We start from the raw sequence: 19,814 nt of genomic DNA on the forward strand, positions 1-19,814 counted from the left end.
AGTACAAAAGTGCAACATCAGTAGCGGACATCAAATGCAAACATTGATAAATCTCGATCCATCCATTCATCAAAACCCCCTCCGAGGGTGCAAAAGTGCATGTTCTGAGGACAAGTTTTTTGACAAATTTCTGGACCCTTCTCCAAATGCCTGAGAAGGGTTTAAATACTGCTAACTAATTAATCTTAATTACATAAATTTAGGACACGGTTTTAAATGACCGCCCTTCTACTAAAGCAAATTTATTTCTAAAACTTGAATCTAATTTCTAACCATTTCTGTATTTGCTCCTTAGTGTTGTAAGCAATGCAACATGCACATGGGAAGAGTCGGTTGGTCGTCTTCTCCTTTCATTTGAGCTACGAAAATAGAAATAACAAGAGCTCGCACCGCTTTCTGGCAAACTAGAAGATATTTTCGAAAATCTTCCTCTGGCTTGGTGTATTCACTGTGTGTATACTTGGTAATAACCCAAATTTCTCTCAAACTGATTGTGCTTTTGTTATTTCGGTTTTCGGCCTTGCGAATGACTGAATAAGTTAGGGACTTTGCTCTCTGAACAATTTTCTGTATTGAAAACTGCCTTCGTTCTTTGTTCCAGGCTTTTCTGGTGTGTTTTCCCTCTTTAGCGCCTTTTTCTTTTTGCTTTACCCAGTCTAAGCTTCAGGACCTTTTGTAAACATGTTGCTTTTGTGCGCCTTTGATTCTGAGTTTTGGATGGCCTATTGACATCAGTATCTGTTGAGTGATACTCTGGAATCTGTGGTCCTGTTGCATGCGGCATCCGTTTGTGAAGGCATCTCTTCTCTGTTCTCCGAGCATTGACGCTTTCCCCTTTTCCTTAGATGTTTCCTGCACATTGCTTTATGTTATTCGTTTTCTTACAGTTTACGCAAAGGAAAAGAGTAATGATGAAAAGATTGACATGAAAGCTTTAAGCTCTAATGAATGCATAATCATGACACCCATAATGAACTGACTCTTCGAAAAACACAACACAACTCTTCTTGGATACTTTGGCGTACATCATTAATTTCTTTTAAGGCGCGCGCCCAATTTTGGTCTACAGACAGCTTTCCTTGAATACTGTGTCGAGGAAATTTTGCGATGGGTGATTTCTACGACTCGCATCACAGTATCAAGGATTGCGTCGTCAAGATGTGTCATCGCAGGAATTGATGATCGCATACATCGCTCGCAACATCGCAGATCGCAACATCGCAGATCGCAATATCGCAGATCGCAAATCGCAAATCGCGCTTAGTCATCCAATCATTGTGTGCTGCTTATGCGATGTTGCGATATGCGACGTCACATATCGGCCGTCGGAGGTTCCTTAAGTTTTTCATTTAAGAGTGCTTCATAATATACGCGATGCGATGAATTTCGCGTCGCTTCTTCGCAGCTTATTGTGCGCATAGGAAAACGTTTCACTCTCTTCTCGCGATGCGATACAGCTTTAGGGAGTTAAAATACAAAAATTTTGATAAAATGTTTTTTTTTTGGATTTTTTATTAAGGGTCCCCATTTGCTTGGTGTTATCGCTAATACCAAACAAAGAGGGGGGTTGTTGGTGGCCACAACAATGGCGATTCACTGTGAAGAACCAGTTATCTCTACTTTTCTATTGAATTTTAACTTCCGAAGCAGAAAAATTTTCATATGTCTAAATTTTTTTATGGACAGATAGAGTACATTACGCCTTATCCTATCAATGACATTTTGTCTCAACTTTTTCATATTCCAATTGTTTGTTTCCTCAGGCTTAGTCCTTGTATTCACACCAGACATTACTTTGTCTTTTAAAGATAACATAAGGTCTTCTCTGCGTGCTGGCTTTTAAAATATGCTCATTTGTTGTAGGTAGAGCCTCTGCTGCCCGCAAGCGTCCATAGCCTCGACAGGGTTACCTGTTACCCAGCAATGATCCTTTATCCTGCTTAAGGCTATTTACAACTTTTCAGAGAAAAACCCCTTTTGACACTTTTTCCTTTTTTTATTCTCTAAAGAACAATGTCTTGGTTTGGTGGCCAAATTATGACACAGTCACTCACTTGATTTACACTTTTGCTGAACAAGCTGGCTCGTGATGAGACCCCTTGTCTTTTGATTGCAACAATCTTGAGTCGTTGCCCTGTTTTGGTGAACAGTATTGGCAAAGTCAGCAAGTTATAATATCTGTGATCATGATAAGCCGACTCGTGATGAGACCTCTTATTCTTTGAGATACAGTGTTTTCCCGGATTGTTCCTCTGAATGCTGCGATTTCCTTTAGCAGGGAGGAAGTCATTGTTTTTCCTTAAGAAAGCTCTGGACGACAATAATAGAGTTTGAAAACAGCAGTTTTACAGAGAATATTTATTTTATTATTGATACCTTTCATTGTGCTGATATAAAACAATTTTTTACCAAAGGTTGCTTTCATCAAATTTTTTGACGTTGAAACTAGTATCATATCTAGGCTAAAGTTAACTCTACATGTCAATAATAAAGATCAGATTTTTCGAAAAATTTTGCTACTTGTACAAGCGAAAAGGCTCAAAATCTGATAGAGAATTGGTGTCTTTTTCATGAACCCCTTTAGTAACCATCTACAACTGGTTTTATTTATAAGAAAGAGAAAAATAAATAAAAACTAAAACTATCCTACAAAATAGAAGAGTGATCTTCTATGGAAAATATATTTTAAGGATCTGTCCGTTAAGAGGCAAAGAATCCCTTCTACCTGCTAAATCCTGCAACCCAAACGTTGATGGGCCTATGACTTCTACAATCTAAAAAGGACCAAGCCACATTTTCTGAAATTTTGTATGTTTGCCCTTTTCTTCATGAGCCTTATCCCATTTCAAAACTAAATCTCGCATCTGAAAAAAATTTCTGGTCATTATGCTTGAGTCAAAAGAGGATTTTATCAGCGCTTGGTGATGAGCATGGGTTTTCTTAGCTTGTTCTCGTCGTTCTTCTAATTTATTATTTCCATTTGTCTTAGTTGTATAGAGGAAGTAGATACCTCATCGATGTGTTGTACTAAAGACAAAGAGGGGATGACTAAGTGAGTTGGAAGAACCACTTCTTTCCCATAAACTAAATTAAAGGGAGAAGTGCCGATTGAAGCTTTCTTCGTTATTCTATCTGCCCATAAAGCATTTACCAACGCTTTGTGCCAATTCTTTTGGTTCAGGTCAACTGTTCTTTTAATAATCCTGATCAGGTTTTTATTTGTCGATTCAGCCAATCCATTACCTTGCGGATAGTAGTTGGCCGAATATTTCAGTTTGAACCCTCTTTTAAGTGCAAACTCAGTCATTGTATTTCCAGAAAAGTATGAGGCATTATCAAACATTAAGGCTGTTGGCAATCCAAACCTAGTGATTATAAATTGATCTATGAATTCAATAATGTTTTCAGAATTAGTTGTCTTGAGAGGAACTGCTTCTACCCATTTAGTAAAATAATCTGTTGCTGTGAGGATGTACCTATGTTGCTTAGAAGAGTGAGGAACGATCTCACCTATTATGTCCAAGCCCCACTGACTGAATGGTTGCTCGATGTTTACCGGCTATAGTGGCATGGACGGTTTCTTTTGTCTCCCTACAGCAGTCTGGCAGACTTGGAATTTTCTCACGTAACTGTGTGAGTCTTTGAACAGCGTGGGCCAATAATATCCTGCACGTAAGATTTTATGTGCAATAGCATCTCCAGCATAGTGTCCGCCCGCTGGTCCATCGTGGAGTTCCTGCAAAACCTTTTCGGCTTCAGTTTTTTCAAGACACCTAAGAAGCACAGAATCATAATTCCTTTTAAACAGAACATCATTTATGAGCTGGTATTGTTTAGCTTTCAATCTCAGAGCTCTTTTCTTGGTGTGATCCAGGTGTGATGGAGCATACCCGTTCTTAAGATAATAAATGGTGTCAGCATATAATGATTCTGCATCGTTTAGGCTTACCTCATACTTATGTACCTCTTCAGATGAATTCTCAGGAATTTGCGATGCTCCAGCCAATATTTTGCAGAAGCCTTGACCTCTTACAATGTTTGTTGGTTTGATCTCAAGATCATATTCTTGTAAAGCGGTGATCCAATTTGCTCTTTTTTCACCCACATCCTTCTGTATTAGAAGATTTCTTACCGCTGGAAATGGTACTATGCCTTAGTATGGGCTTTAAGTAAGAAAGGTTTGAAATATTTGATCGCTTTGAAAACAGCATATGCCTGTTTCTCCACGTCTGAATAGTTGAGTTCAGCACCTTGTAAATTCGAGCTAAAAAATGCGATTGGAGCTTCCGCTTTCTCTTGATTTGCTTGAGTTAGAATCGCGGCATATGATTTCTCTGAGGCAAATGTGTAAAAGATAAAATATTCTGAAAAATTTGGGGTTGCTAAAGATGGAGCGTTAATGATAGCTTGTTTGATCAGGTTGAATGCTTCATGCTCATCTTGACCCCATTTAAAATTTGAATTCTTTTTAATCATGTTTTGCAGAGGAGAAACAATACGTGAAAAATCTGGGACAAATCTCTTCACAAAATTGATTTGACCAAGGAAAGATTGCATGGCTTTTTTGTTATGAGGCATGGATATTTCAGAAATTTCTTTGATTCTGTCAGGTTCAATGTGAATACCAGATTTTGACACTATGAATCCTAGAAGTTTTCCTTCACTTAATGCGAAAAAAGATTTCTTTGGGTTAAGTGAAATCCCATACCTTAAACATCGTTGAAAGATTTGTTTCAAGTCTTTGAGATGGTCGCTTCGCTTCTTGGAGTACACTGTTATATCATCCAGGTAAATCACTACAGATTTATTGACTAAACCTTTGAATGTGATGTCCATGGCTCTCTGAAATGTAGCGCCGGCATTGATCAAACCAAATGGCATCTTCTGATATGCGTATGTGCCCCATTTAGTTCGGAATGTGGTTTTTAAATGATCATCGGGATGTACCAGCACTTGATTGTATCCTGAAAATCCATCCAAAAAAGACATTAATTCTGAGCCTGCTACTGCCTGTAATATCTGCTCCATAGGTGGGAGGGGAAAATTGTCTTTTTGACAGGCTTTGTTGAGATTCCGAAAATCGATACAGATTCTAATCTCTCCGTTTTTCTTTCTAACGTGTACCATATTGGAGACCCATTTGGAATTTCTAAAGGGGAAAATTATTCTGGCTCTTAATAACTTATTTAGCTCAGTTTTTATCTGATTTTCTAAATTGGGGTGGATTTTTCTGAGCTTCTGCTGGACAGGTTTTTCATTGTCAATCATAGGGATAGTATGTTGAATGATAGAAGTGTCGTATGTCTTCAACTCATCGTAATTCCAGGCAAAAACATTTTTGTATTGTCTCAAAAGACGGATATACGCTAATTTTTCTTCATGGGCTAGGTCGTGGCCTAGATTAACGTTTTGTGGTTTATCATCGGTTCCTAGGTTTACTAATTCGTAGTTCAGAGTCGAACTGTAGAGCTTAGAATTGGTAGACCTTTTAAACCGACTTTTCAAATCATATAAGTCTTCTAACTTAACCACCGATTTAGGTATAGCATTATCAGTGCTATTTTGTTGTATTTGTCGATCATGATGGTCTTCGTCAATTATTTGATTGGAGTAGGATCCTTCAGAAGTGAGGAAATTTACAATGTCAGGATCGTCATTGAATACTCTCCAGTTTGTAATGTTGTCAGGGATGGACGGTCTAAAGATTAATTCTATTGAGAATCTATCTGGGCTAAAATATTCAGAGGGAATAATTCTAGAGGCTACATTAGCTAACAGGTCTGCGCTCGCATTTTGGAGTCTTGGGATTGACAAAATATTGAATGCTATGAAATGTGCAGTTAGATCTTGTACTAAAGATTGATAGTGTTTCAAATGACCTGATAGGAAATGTATGGTGTTACGTACCTGTTTGACGACAATCTCAGAGTCTCCGAAGACTTGAAGGTACTTAACGTTCAACCCGATTGCTTTGTATAGGCCTTGCACCAAGGCCTCGTATTCCGCTGTATTATTTGTGCAATCGAATTCAAGTCTGCACGTAAGCATGGTCTTATTTCCCTCTGGGCTAATCAGAACGCATCCTGCTCCTGCTCCCTCGTTAGATTTAGAACCATCAAAATATAATTTCCAAAACAAATATGTATTTACAGGTTTACCTAAAAAATTAACACACTTTGAATTATTAGTTTGGAAAAAAATTTCGACTTGGGACAAAATTGAATTTTCTAAGTAAGGTGAGGTATGAGCATTGAAATTACCGAGGAAAGAATCTACCGAGTAATTGCCTATGATACTGTTGTTGTATGCTATTGCTTCATTTTCTCCTTCCAATTCCGTTACTATGTACTTCTGGTGTAACTCTCGTTCAACCTTTATTTGATTCGGTTTACCATTGTAGGGTAACCACATGTGCGACCAGTCAGTTGAGAAGTATCCATGGAGTTTTTCGGACCAATCCTTGCTAAGAATCAAGCCATAGAATTCTGGGATATCAGCTACTAGAATGTCAATAACCTGACACACCTTCGGGTTAGATGACAATCTTATGGTCACTTGATTAAGTTCACCAATCACTTCGACTTGAGATCGATCAAGCTGAACTATGCGCACTGCGGATTTTTGTGGTTGAACATTCAACTTGGCACATATTGATCTGGGTAAAATATTCGTTGAAGCACCAGAATCTACCAAACAATTTTGCACATTTTTATTGAAAATTTCATAAGTGAGAAGAAAAGGGGGAGTGTGAGACCTTGATCTTCCTCCAATCAAGGCGATGTCATTTGGGTCAACTTTATTGATCGTGTTGGTTGGAGGTCTTCCCATGTTGTGGGAAGCTACAGCTGTAGGCAAAGATGTAGTAGGCACGGCATGTAATTCTTTCATCATTATCTTCTGTTGATGTTTCAATTTTCTCAATTCATAAAGAGTGATATTAGCCCTGGTCTTTTTCTTGTCATCAATAATATTGTACTCCATTTCATCCGACACAATCAGTGTTCTTGATGGAGGTGTTTGATCTGATTGGACTGGGCTAGATTGAGTCGCTTTAGCGGTCGTTTTCTTTGTTGCGACTTTATCTTTTGCTGCAGGGCTTGCGCCCTTCTGCTTAGGGGTAGTTTGGGGAGGATCAAGTTGATTTTTGCTTCGTGTGCTAACCGGAAATGCTTCTTGATCTTCTTCTGGCGGGAGGATGAAATACCACATTCCTTGTAGTTCCACAACTTCTTCGTCATCGCCCTTCAGTGGTATTCTCTTCTTCTTCCTCTTCTTTAGATTCGACGTTTGAGATAGCGTTGGGTAGTTTCACAACCATTGAAGGACTTCTTTTAAAATCTCTGTAGGGCTTTTTTGAAGAAGTTTCTGCTACTTGTTTTTTTATGTCAATCATCTCATTGGACATGGTTTTTAACACTTTTTGTAATCCCTCCAAATCGAAAGGGTCTTTCGTTTGTTTCTTCTTGGGGTCTTCCTTGAAGGAGACTTTCTTAGATTTACGTTCCTCTATCGCAGATCTTTTTTCCAGGGCTACTACGCGTTTCTCTACTGCAATCACCTCTGTCAAGTTTTCAACTAAGCTTGTCTTATTTGCCCTATCCACGAAGATTGCCAAGTTTGATGGTAAGGCCGTAATATACCATTCACATCTTACTTCTTCGCTGGGTTGGGAAGCAGCGGGAATTTTGTTGAGGATTTTATTGAACCATAAATTGAAATCTTTGATGGGTTCTCTAGCCTCGGCTTTAAGATTGGATAGGTCATTGATTAACGTCGTCGTTGATCTGTCATCACCAAACTTGGTAAGGAATTGACTTTGAAAAATGTCCCAACTTGTGATAGACCCGGAAGGTAATGAAAAGTACCATGACCCGGTTGTTCCTTGCATTGTATAGGGAAAAAGCCAGACAACAGCATCCTCGTTGGTAACTCCGTTGAGATTGACAGAAAGCATGAAATTATTAATATGCTCTTCAACTAGCATGCCTGCTTCTGGATTGAATTTGGGTAGCCATTTCTCAGGATGGGCCGGTATTTGGCTCGGGGGTGGAGGCATTAAAACTGCCCCAGGATTGTTCCATGGAGACTGGGCAATCGTTGAGCTGCTAGTAAATGAAAGTGCAGAGGATGATCCCTGATGCTGGGAAGATGAAGATATTATGATCTTTGATGATTGAAGAGGAGGGGTTGTGGAAGATGGATGAGTGGTTTGGAATGAAGATGTGGGTGGCTGACTTCGCGGTGAGGGAGTTGAAATGGACGACGTAGATGAAAGAGTCTCACTGTCAGACTCTGGTGATGTTTTTCTTGCTCTTTTCCTGGTGGGGAGAGGGAATTCAGTTGGCTGGATGCAAAAATTTTCACTCTTTAATCTGGTCAGGGGATGAGCAGGATTGTACTGCGAAGTCACGCTGCTTTGAGATTTATCAGACCTCTGTGTAAAAATAGAAAATCCCTGGAGTTTGCGAATTAGAGTTTGAACTTCAGGGGGTTCAATGGTAAATTGGTCTGAAATATTAGGGTATGTAGCAGCGGTTGATACTCGAGCGATTTCTGTCTCTGGATTTAAACGTACTGGGGAAGTCGGGGGAGTTGATGAGGGCGATTTACTCTCAGAATGGTATTTGGATCTTGATTTAGGTGCCATTCATAGTTCGGGCCCTCCTTCTAGCGCCAAATATGTTGAAGCCCCGAAAATCGGGTCGACAACAAGGGGGATACCCACCCGGTCCGAACCTTGGTTGGCAGCTCCTTATCCGTTTGGTATAGCGGGTCTGACTGGGGATAATGGGACCAGTTTCCCAATCTAAGGGGTGTGTGTGTGTGTAGAGTTGGATGATGCTGATCTAGGAGTATTTAAAGCTAATTTAATTCAAACTTCTAGACTAACTCTATGCTATTGTAATCTAATGAGAAACAACACATCTAATCTACGCTAACCAGGGGTGTATTTCTTCTATTATGCGATCTAAAGAGATTTCGAACAATAACTGGTAATAAAGATCATTCAGCTATCATAAGAATAGAAATCAATTAAGATAAACCACTCTGCATAAAAAGTTAAACAAAACAGTTGTGAACAGCATATCGCATAATAAGTTATTCATATATCAAACACAAATAAATGACTCCACCATACAGAAGTGCCAAATGGTAACCCGCACATTCATGCATTAACATATAAACAACTAAAAACTGTATATCACTTTAAGAATATAAGCAGAAATGGTCAAGAGATAAAAGTACCATTTATGACTGGTTCCACTCATAAGCTTCAAGCAACAACGATTTATCTCTACTTGTTCTAACATCTACTAAGAGTACAAAAGTGCAACATCAGTAGCAGACAACAAATGGAAACATTGATAAATCTCGATCCATCCATTCATCAAAAACCCCCTCCGAGGGTGCAAAAGTGCATGTTCTGAGGACAAGTTTTTTGACAAATTTCTGGACCCTTCTCCAAATGCCTGAGAAGGGTTTAAATACTGCTAACTAATTAATCTTAATTACATAAATTTAGGACACGGTTTTAAATGACCGCCCTTCTACTAAAGCAAATTTATTTCTAAAACTTGAATCTAATTTCTAACCGTTTCTGTATTTGCTCCTCAGTGTTGTAAGCAATGCAACATTCGCCTGGGAAGAGTCAGCTGGTCATCTTCTCCTTTCGTTTGAGCTACGAAAATAGAAATAACAAGAGCTGTCACCGCTTTCTGGCAAACTAGAAGATATTTTCGAAAATCTTCCTCTGGCTTGGTGTATTCACTGTGTGTATACTTGGTAATAACCCAAATTTCTCTCAAACTGATTGTGCTTTTGCTATTTCGGTTTCCAGCCTTGCGAATGACTGAATAAGTTAGGGACTTTGCTCTCTGAACAATTTTCTGTATTGAAAATTGCCTCTGTTCTTTGTTCCAGGATTTTCTGGTGCGTTTTCCCTCTTTAGCGCCTTTGTCTTTTTGCTTTACCCAGTCTAAGCTTTAGGACCTTTTGTAAACATGTTTCTTTTGTGCGCCTTTGATTCTGAGTTTTGGATGGCCTATTGACATCAGTATCTGTTGAGTGATACTCTGGAATCTGTGGTCCTGTTGCATGCGGCATCTGTTTGTGAAGGCATCTCTTCTCTGTTCTTCGAGCATTGACGCTTTCCCCTTTTCCTTAGATGTTTCCTGCACATTGCTTTATGTTATTCGCTGTCTTACAGATTACGCAAAGGAAAAGAGTAATGATGAAAAGATTGACATGAAAGCTTTAAGCTCTAATGAATGCATAATCATGACACCCATAATGAACTGACTCTTCGAAAAACACAACACAATCCTTCTTGGATACTTTGGCGTACAATCATTAATTTCTTTTAAGGTGCGTGCCCAATTTTGGTCTACAGACAGCATTCCTTGAATACTGTGCCGAGGAAATTTTGTGATGGGTGATTTCTGCGACTCGCATCACAGTATCGAGGATTGCGTCGTCAGGATGTGTCATCGCAGGAATTGATGATCGCATACATCGCAGATCGCAACATCGCAGATCGCAACATCACAGATCGCAATATCGCAGATCGCGAATCGCAAATCGCGCTTATTCATCCAATCATTGTGTGTTGCTTATGCGATGTTGCGATATGCGACGTCGCATATCGGCCGTCAGAGATTCCTTAAGTTTTTCATTTAAGAGTGCTTCATAATATACGCGATGCGATGAATTTCGCGTCGCTTCTTCGCAGCTTATTGTGCGCATAGGAAAACGTTTCACTCTCTTCTCGCGATGCAATACAGCTTTAGGGAGTTAAAATACAAAAATTTTGATAAAGTGTTTTTTTTTTTTTTTTTATTAAGGTTCCCCATTTGCTTGGTGTTATCGCTAATACCAAACAAAGAGGGGGGTTGTTGGTGGCCACAACAGACCCCTTAGACTCCTATATATAGAAAGGAGGTCTTTTCATTTGTATCATCCAAGAATTGTTCATTTATGTAATGTAAAGGAGGTTGCCCCCTCGAAGAGGCTCAATTCTAAGGTGTTGATCTATCTTTTCTATCTTTTTGTGAGCTGGTTTCATAACATTTGCTATCAGAGCTTTGGATTCTAGGGTTTCGCTGCTCCAAACAGGTCATCGTGGAATTTTCGCTATAACTTTTTTCTGCGACGTTTCAGAAGCAAAAAAAAAAACCCATTTGAGGAAAAATCACACTGAACCTCGAGTCCGAATTTCAGAGCTTTTCGCACCATATTTGTGGAGATATGATCTGAGGAAGTTGGTATTTTTGCAAACTCCTGAATTACATCCCAAACAGGTGACCTGGGGAAAATCGTCATAACTTTCTCTCTGAGCATCGTATTGAAATTTTGTAAGAAGGTACAGAAATAGGATGGACTATAGTTTATTGTATATATTTTTTAGATCCAAAGGTAGAAACAGTGACACGTGGCATGTCATACAAGTTCGCTCTATTGAACTAGTCTATAATCAGATCACCGTGGGAGATTTGGCATAACTCTTCCTTGGAGAATCCAATTTCGATCAAACTGGTGGCATTGGAAAGAGGACATAGAGGGCTACTGTAGATCGCAATTTTAGAATTGTAAGAACCGAAATTACAGAGTTATAGTCGTTTCAAGATCGAGCTCCTAAAATCAAGAAAAGGCGATATGAGGAAGTTTGATGGCAAGGATCCGGTAAATTGGATACTTCAGATGGAGCAATATTTTGATCTACATGGTGTACCACTGTTACAAAAGGTATGTATTGCATCTTCATATTTAGAACCGGATCAATTTTTATGGTATAAAGGACTTTGTTCTCGTAAACAACTTGTTACGTGGTTAATTTTCATGGAGGAAATGATAACACATTATGAGGATACAAAGAGCAACACCTTCTTTAGAGCAACACCACAACAATTGGAAAGAGTAAAAGAGCTTTGTTACAAAGTGGAAAGTATAATTACAGCAACAAGGAAGTCTACCCCTCACAACTATAATAATGGAAGTGTTGTTTCTCCTAGTCTTCCACAACCTACAAGGGTTACACCACAACAATTGGAAGAAAAAAGAGAAAAAGGGCTTTGTTACAATTGTGATAGCAAATGCAGTAAAGGTCATAAGTGTGCTAAGAAGAAACTATTTTACATAGAGTATGAAGAGGAGGAAGAAAATGATCAAAAAACATCAAAAGAATAGGATATACGCCAAGACCCAATTCCAGAGAAAGAAGAAATGAATCCGACCATATCTTGTAAAGCATTGGCAAGAATTACCACTCCTCAAACTCTCAAGATAGAAGGAAATATCAAGGAAAAAAGGGTTCAAGAAGTGAAAGATCACATCAAGAAAGAAGAAATGAATCCAACCATATCTTGTAATGCATTGGCCGAAATTACCACTCCTCAAACTATCAAGATAGAAGGACATACCAAGAAGAAAAATGTTCAAGAAATGAAAGATCACATCAAGCATCAAGAAATGAATCCAACCCTATCTTGTAAAGCATTGGAAGAAATTAACACTCCTCAAACTCTCAAGATAGAATGACATACCAAGAAGAAAAAGGTTCAAGCAGTGAAAGATCACATCGAGCATCAACAACAAGTTCTCCAACTTTTAAAGGATAACACCACTTTGGTGCATAATCGAATGAAACAGCAGGTAGATCAACATCGCAATGAAAAAAGTTTTGATGTAAGTGATTGGGTATTTTTACGACAACATCTCAAGAAAGCTATTTATGACAAGGAAATGTTGGCAATACTACATGCACTTAAGAAATGGCGGCCTTACCTAATGGGAAGACACTTCAAGGTAAAAATGGAACATGATAGTCTTAAATACTTTTTAGAAAAAATATTGTCTTTAGAAGAACAAAAAAAATGGGTCATAAATATGTTGGGTTATGACTTTGACATCATCTACAAAAAAGGGAAGAAAAATTTTGCTGCAGATGCACTCTCAAGAAAGGATGAGGATGTGGAAGCATTGTTTTGTTCTATTTCTATTATCCAACCAGATTGGATAAACGAAGCAAGGGATGAAGGGAAGAAGGACAAAGAAGTATGGACACTCATTCAAAAGTTGCAGAAGATCCCAATTCAAACAATATTGCCAAAACTTGAAGAGGAAGGAAAAATCATATTGGAACCTAGAGCAATCACAGAAACAAGAACTCGATAGCTACAAAATCGATCAATTTCAGAGTATATCATCAAGTGGAAGAACTTACCCGCTGAAGATTCCACATGGTAGGACAAGAATTTTATATAGAAGCATCAAGAACTACTCAAGCATTGAGGACAACACTTTTCGAAGGAGAGGGGCATGTTAGGCCCCTATACTACTAGTGTAACCCCTTATTGTTATTAGTACAACCCCCTTATTATATTGTTGTACCCATGTAGTCCCCTTATTGTTACTATTGTGCCCCATAGAAGCCTACTATTGTTATTATTGTGCCCTTACATTATTATTGTTATGTCAGCTCTCATTATATTATGACACCTTAGACTCCTTTATATAGAAAGGAGGTCTTTTCATTTGTATCATCCAAGAATTGTTCATTTATGTAATGTAAAGGAGGTTGCCCCCTCAAAGAGGCTGAATTCTAAGGTGTTGATCTATCTTTTCTATCTTTTTATGAGCTGGTTTCATAACATTTTCTTCCCAGGGGGTTGAATTGGCCCAACAAAATCAATCGCCCACTTCTTGAATGTCTGCAAGGACACTTGAGGATGTAGTGGTAACTCATCCCTGCGCGATGGTCTGCCAATTCTTTGACATCCATCACACACCTTACAGTATGCCTTGGAATCCTTGTACAACGTTGGCCACCATAGACCTGCCTGCAGGATCTTTTGCGTAGTTTCCTTGCCTGCATAATGGCCTCCCGCAGATCCCCCATGAGCTTCAGCGAGAATGTTGTCCCTCTTAAAGTCGGGCACATATCTTCACAATATTTCACCTGCACCCATTTTATACAAATGTCCCACAATGACAGAAAAATCAGTCGTGCGTATTACTAATTCCTTCTATTTACTTGTATATCCTTCTAATGCCATCCTCGTAGTCAAGAAGTGAATAATGTCTGCAAAGTGGTCATCCGCTATGCGCACCGCAAATAACTATGCATCTGAAAACCCTTCCTCCAAATTATTAGGTTCTTCTCCTGTTTCGATTCGGGACAGATGGTTAGGTCCAACATTTAACCTCCCCAGCTTCACAATGACTTCAAATTCATACTCCTGAAATAATAGCAACCATCTACACATCTTCCCCCACAGCATAGGCTTGTTAACCAGGTATTTCAAGGCAAAATGATCAGTATACATCTTGAAATGTCCTCCTAACATATAATTCCTGAATTTTTGCAGCGCGTACACCATGGCCAACCCTTCGCGCTCAGTCGTTGAATAGTTTCTCTCGGCCTTCGATAACTTCCTACTTGTGAAGGCTATAGGATGGTCCATTTCTCCTTCACCGGCCTGTGTTAGTACTACACCCAAAGCAATGCAAGAAGCATCCACATGCACATGAAACTCCTTTTTCTAATTGAGAAATACTAAGATCGGCGCTGTAACCATCTTTTCTTTCAGCACATCTAAGTTGCACTGACATTCTTCATCCCAACACAACGTCGCGTCCTCCTTTAGTAGTTTATCCATGGGTGCAGTAATTTTAGCATAAGCTTTAATAAATTTCTAATAGTATCCCATATGTCCCAGCATTGTACGAAGTTGTTTAACATTCCTAGGGGCCTCCAAGTTCACAATCACCACAATCTTTACAGGGTCCACCATCAATCCTTGCTTGCACACAACATGACCCAATAAGATCCAAAATGGAATATAGAATATGCATTTTTTCAAATTCAACGCAATCTGGTATCTATGACATGTATCAAACATCAGGCACAAACTTGCTACATGGCACTTCACTAATCCAAACATCGTCCAATATTCTAAGTATACCTCCATAAACTTATGAATGAACTCCTTGAACGTTGTGATGACTACACAGAAAAATATCGCAGGTGCATTCTTTAGTCCAAATGGCATCATAGTGTACTAAAAACAACCCCACTCCATTGCGAAGGTCGTTTTGCTTCTATCCTCAGGTACGATCTTGATTTGATGATACCTTGAAAACCTGTGAGTAAAGGAATAATCCTCCTGCCCTCCAACATTGTTTAGCACTTCGTCTGTGAACGATGTCAGAAATGGATCGTGGACACATGCATCATTAAGCTTCCGCAGATCTACATAGATCCTTATTTTTCCCTTTTATTTCTTTTCTTGAACCACCATCAGGCTCACCCAGTCAGATTCTTCAACGAGTTCTATGATGCTTGCCTCTAGCATCTTATCCAGCTCATGATGAACCTTTTCCTTACACTTAGGATTAAGGCGATAAGGCCTCTATTTAATAGGCTTTGCGTCTGGTTTCAGTGTGATCTTCATAATGCCCAAATCACCGATTATGCCCTTTAGGTCTGAAAACTTAGTTGGAAAGAGATCCTGGTATTCACGGAGTAATTCAACAACTTTATTGACTGTAGCATCGTCCCAGTAATCTCCAATTTTCACAAACTTCGGGTCTTCCTCAGTGCCAATGTTTACTTGCTTCGTCTTCAAAGGTGCGGAGATGTCTGGGTTTTCTATTTGTGGGCCTCTGACTTCACGATGTCCTTCCACCTCTAGAATATTGATGTTCCTAGGGTCTTCTTCTTCTTCTTCGACAGTCACATTATAGCATTCTAGTGCATGTCACAGCTGGGTGCTCTAGTATGGTTGGGTCCATTCCATGGGTTCCATCGGCATTCTGAAGATAATTGCTTTAATTTCCTACAGCGCTTCATCAATGCTTGCAAACCCGTCCTCAAAACTAAATGTCAATAAGAACCCTTCCTTCAATACATTCCATTCTACAGTGCCATGGCGGAGCTCCGTTTCAAGATAACAGTTCATGGGGGTGTTATCCAAGGTATGACAAAATACGTGTACCCACACTGGTTGTGGTTTTCTTCCCCATGCTTTAGTCCACTTTTCTAGGTGATCATGCGGATCGTCTCTTCCATTATACTTCTCATTCATTCTGGTGTTAACCCACCTGAACCATAGCTTCATCATTCTTCTGTAATCTCGCCATCCAGCAAAACTATCCTTATGTGTACCCCACCATCGTGCAGGCGTAGTGCGTAGTGCCAACTCTAATGCTTGGAAGCAGTGGTCCTCAGGGACTTCATGCTCAAATTCATCCAAAAACATATCTATGTTAGTTAAACCATCATAATAAGGTAATTTCCTTACCTCCGATGAAACACAGCACAGCGCCTTCGTCATCATATTGCATCGCAATGTGGAAACTTCATGTAAGAGATTCTGCCAATGTTCTAATTCTTCGTCTGAATCCAAGGTGCAAGAACTCTCCTGGTCCCATGCAATCTGCCCATCTACCGTTGGATTGATCCAGTCCTGATCTCACGCTGTTATCTTGTATATTTGATCTAGTTCATCATCACTTTCTTCATAATTGCGGACTGGTTCAGTATAGCATGCCCCTTCTACAAGGTCCAAAGGCACTATAACCCTGAGTGACTTTCTTTCAAATGACATTGTCCTCTTCTTCAAATTAGTGACTCCATTCATATCAATAACCCAGCCATTTCCTAGGAGCGCGAGGTAGGGATTACTGTCATCGACAATTTCTATAACTTCAAAGTTGGCTATCGCACTTGCACCTTCAATATCAACTGTTACTCCATATAGCCGTCCCATGGGGATGATTTCTCTTGGTTTTCCATTTTGAGCTAAATTGGAGACTATTGCAGTGCAGGTCTCCCCATTCTTTCACATGCCTATTTCAGTAAGACGTTCACATTGGACCCTAGATCAAAGATGACTTGATCCATTTCATAATCTCCTATATGTGTGGATAGCTTCATTTCTGGCCTTGTTCGTGCCTTATACTTTCCAATTTTTCTGACCACGTGGTGTCCATCAAGGACTTTCCCTTTGTTGGCGCATTTATTTATTAATTCTTGCAGGCCTTCCACAACTTTGCTATCACACAGAAGCTTCATGTAAGTTTCCAAAAACGTAGTGAGTACAAAAGAATCAACCTCTACAAGTGCGTTGATTTCTTGCACCTTGTCCTGGCTTCCTGAGGTGGAGGCCTTAGCGAAGCTCTTCTTAGCTTCCATAAATGTTTCCTTAGCACGATCCAAATCAAATCTGGCTTTGAGCTCCGGCGCTTTGCAGACCCATCCTTCTTCTTCAAGTTGTTTACCTTTATCAGTTCCAGTCATCATTCCACTTCTTAGCACAATATTAATGCTTTGATCTTCTTCGTGGGGTTCAAGCCTCATCATCTGTAAATTCTGCGTAGGCTGCATTTTAGCTATCAACACCGGGCATTCTTCTATAGTATGGTCAAATTGTCTGCAGTATTGACATGATGTTAGGTCCCTATAGTACTAGTGATTACCCCATTACTATTGTAGTTGTATCCCTTATTAATATTGTTGTGCCCCTATTGCCCCCATATTTTTATTACTGTGCCCCATAGAATCCCTCTATTGTTATTTTTGTGGCTTTATATTATTATTAATAGGTCGAGTGGGTTATATTGTGACTCCTTAGACTCCTATATATAGAAAGGAGGTTTTTTCATTTGAATCATCAAGGAAGCATTCATTTTTGTAATGTAAAGGAGGTTGCCCCCTTGAAGAGGCTGAATTCTAAGGCGTTGATCTATCTTTTCTATCTTTTTGTGAGTTGGTTTCATAACATTTGGTATCAGAGCTTTGGATTCTAGGGTTTCGGTGCTCCAAACAGGTCATCGTGGCATTTTCACTATAACTTTTTTTCTGCGACGTTTCAGAAGCTAAAAAAAAACCCATTTGAGACAAGATCGCACTTAAGATTGAGTCTGAATTTCAGAGCTTTTCGCGCTATAGTTGCGGAGATATGATCTGAGGAAGTTGGTATTTTTGCAGACTCATGAATTACATTCCAAACAGGTTACCTGGGGAAAATCGTCATAACTTTCTCTCTGGGCATCGGATTGAAAATTCGTAAGAAGGTACAAAAAGAGGATAGAATTTAGTTTCTTGCATATGTTTTCAGAGCCAAAGGTCGAAAGAGGGACACGTGGCATGTCGTACAAGTTCGCTCTACTGAACTAGTCTATAATCAGGTCACTGTGGTAGATTTGGCATAACTCTTCCTTGGAGAATCCAATTAGGATCAGACTGGTGGCATTGGAAAGAGGACACAGAGGGCTACTGCAGGTTGCAATTTCAGAACTGGATGATCTGAAATTACAGAGATACATTAGAGGCAATATCGAGCTCCTACAAAGTGAAAAAAGGTGTCTAGATTTTTTTAAAATTTTTGCTTAAGCTTGGTTTGAAAAATTATTTTGAAGGAATTCAAAGGGCACAGTAGAGAATTATTATCGGTAACTGATGCCCCAAGGAAAGAAAATGCAAACACCTAGTAAGCAACCTGAAAGCTCTAGCATGACTCATGAAGAAGAGGAAGAAATGCTGCATGATATATCAAAATTACAAGAACAAGTGCAACAAATTTCACTCTCACAAAAGCTAACAGAAGCTAAGATTAATGGCGTGGAATCTAAGATAAAGGGCGTGGAAGCTAAGATTGACGATTTGAAGATAGATTTGAAGGAAGATTTGACAAATTTTCTACAAGAAATACTTACTAATGGTGAAAGGGTAGTAAAGGAAACTCATGATGCGAACAAAAGAAATGTTAATCATGATTTCATAGACTCTAATGTTGGATCGAGGACCCACCATATTCCAAAAATCGATATGAGGAAGTTTGATGGCAAGGATCCCGCGACATGGATATTACAGATGGAGCAATTTTTCGATCTCAATAATGTGCAAAACACACAAAAGGTACGTATTGCAACTTTATATTTGGAACAAATCAGTTTGTATGGTATCAATGGCTTTGCTCTCGTAAACAAATTATCACTTGGGCAATTTTTACGGAAGAATTGACAGCACATTATGAGGATACAAAAAGCAACACTTTTTTTAGCCAATTGATAAGTCTCAAACAAAAGGGTTCAATAATGGAGCACATTGAGGAGTTCCAAAAATTGAACATAAGGGTAAAAAATATTCCAGAGGAGCATAGGATTGATGTGTTCATAGGGACTTTAAAGGATAATATCTAACATGATGTTCGCCTTTGGGAACCTGATTTATTAGAGAAGGCATTCAGGTTAGCAAGAAAAATGGAAAGCAAAATTATGGCAACCAAGAAGCATACCACTCACAACTATAAAGATGGAAGTGTTATTGCCCCTAGTCTTCCACAACCTATAAGGTTGACACCACAACAATTGGAAGAAAAAAGAGCAAAAGGGCTTTGTTACAGTTGTGATAGTAAATACACTAAAGGTCATAAGTGTGCTGAGAAGAAATTATTCTACATAGATTGTGAAGAGGAAGAAGAAAAGGAGCAAGAAAGGTCAAAAGAAGAGGATATACTCCAGGAACAAAGTCTAGATAAAGAAGAAATGAATCCGACCATATCTTGTAATGCATTGGCTGGAATTACCACTCCTCAAACCATCAAGATAGAAGGACAAATCAAGAAGAAAAAGGTAATAGTGTTGATTGATTCAGGAAGTACCCACAATTTTATTCATTGTAAGGTAGCAAAAGAATTGAATTGCTTCCTATATCCAGCACCAGAGTGTCAAGTGATGGTTGCAAATGGAGGAACAATAAATTACTTTGGAAAGTGCCATAATATCAATCTATACATGGGAGAATATGTATTGAC

Source organism: Pinus tabuliformis, chromosome 9, assembly GCF_031772625.1.
Source record: "Pinus tabuliformis cultivar Carrire ecotype Pingquan chromosome 9, CPIR1, whole genome shotgun sequence".
Classification (NCBI taxonomy): Eukaryota; Viridiplantae; Streptophyta; class Pinopsida; order Pinales; family Pinaceae; genus Pinus; species Pinus tabuliformis.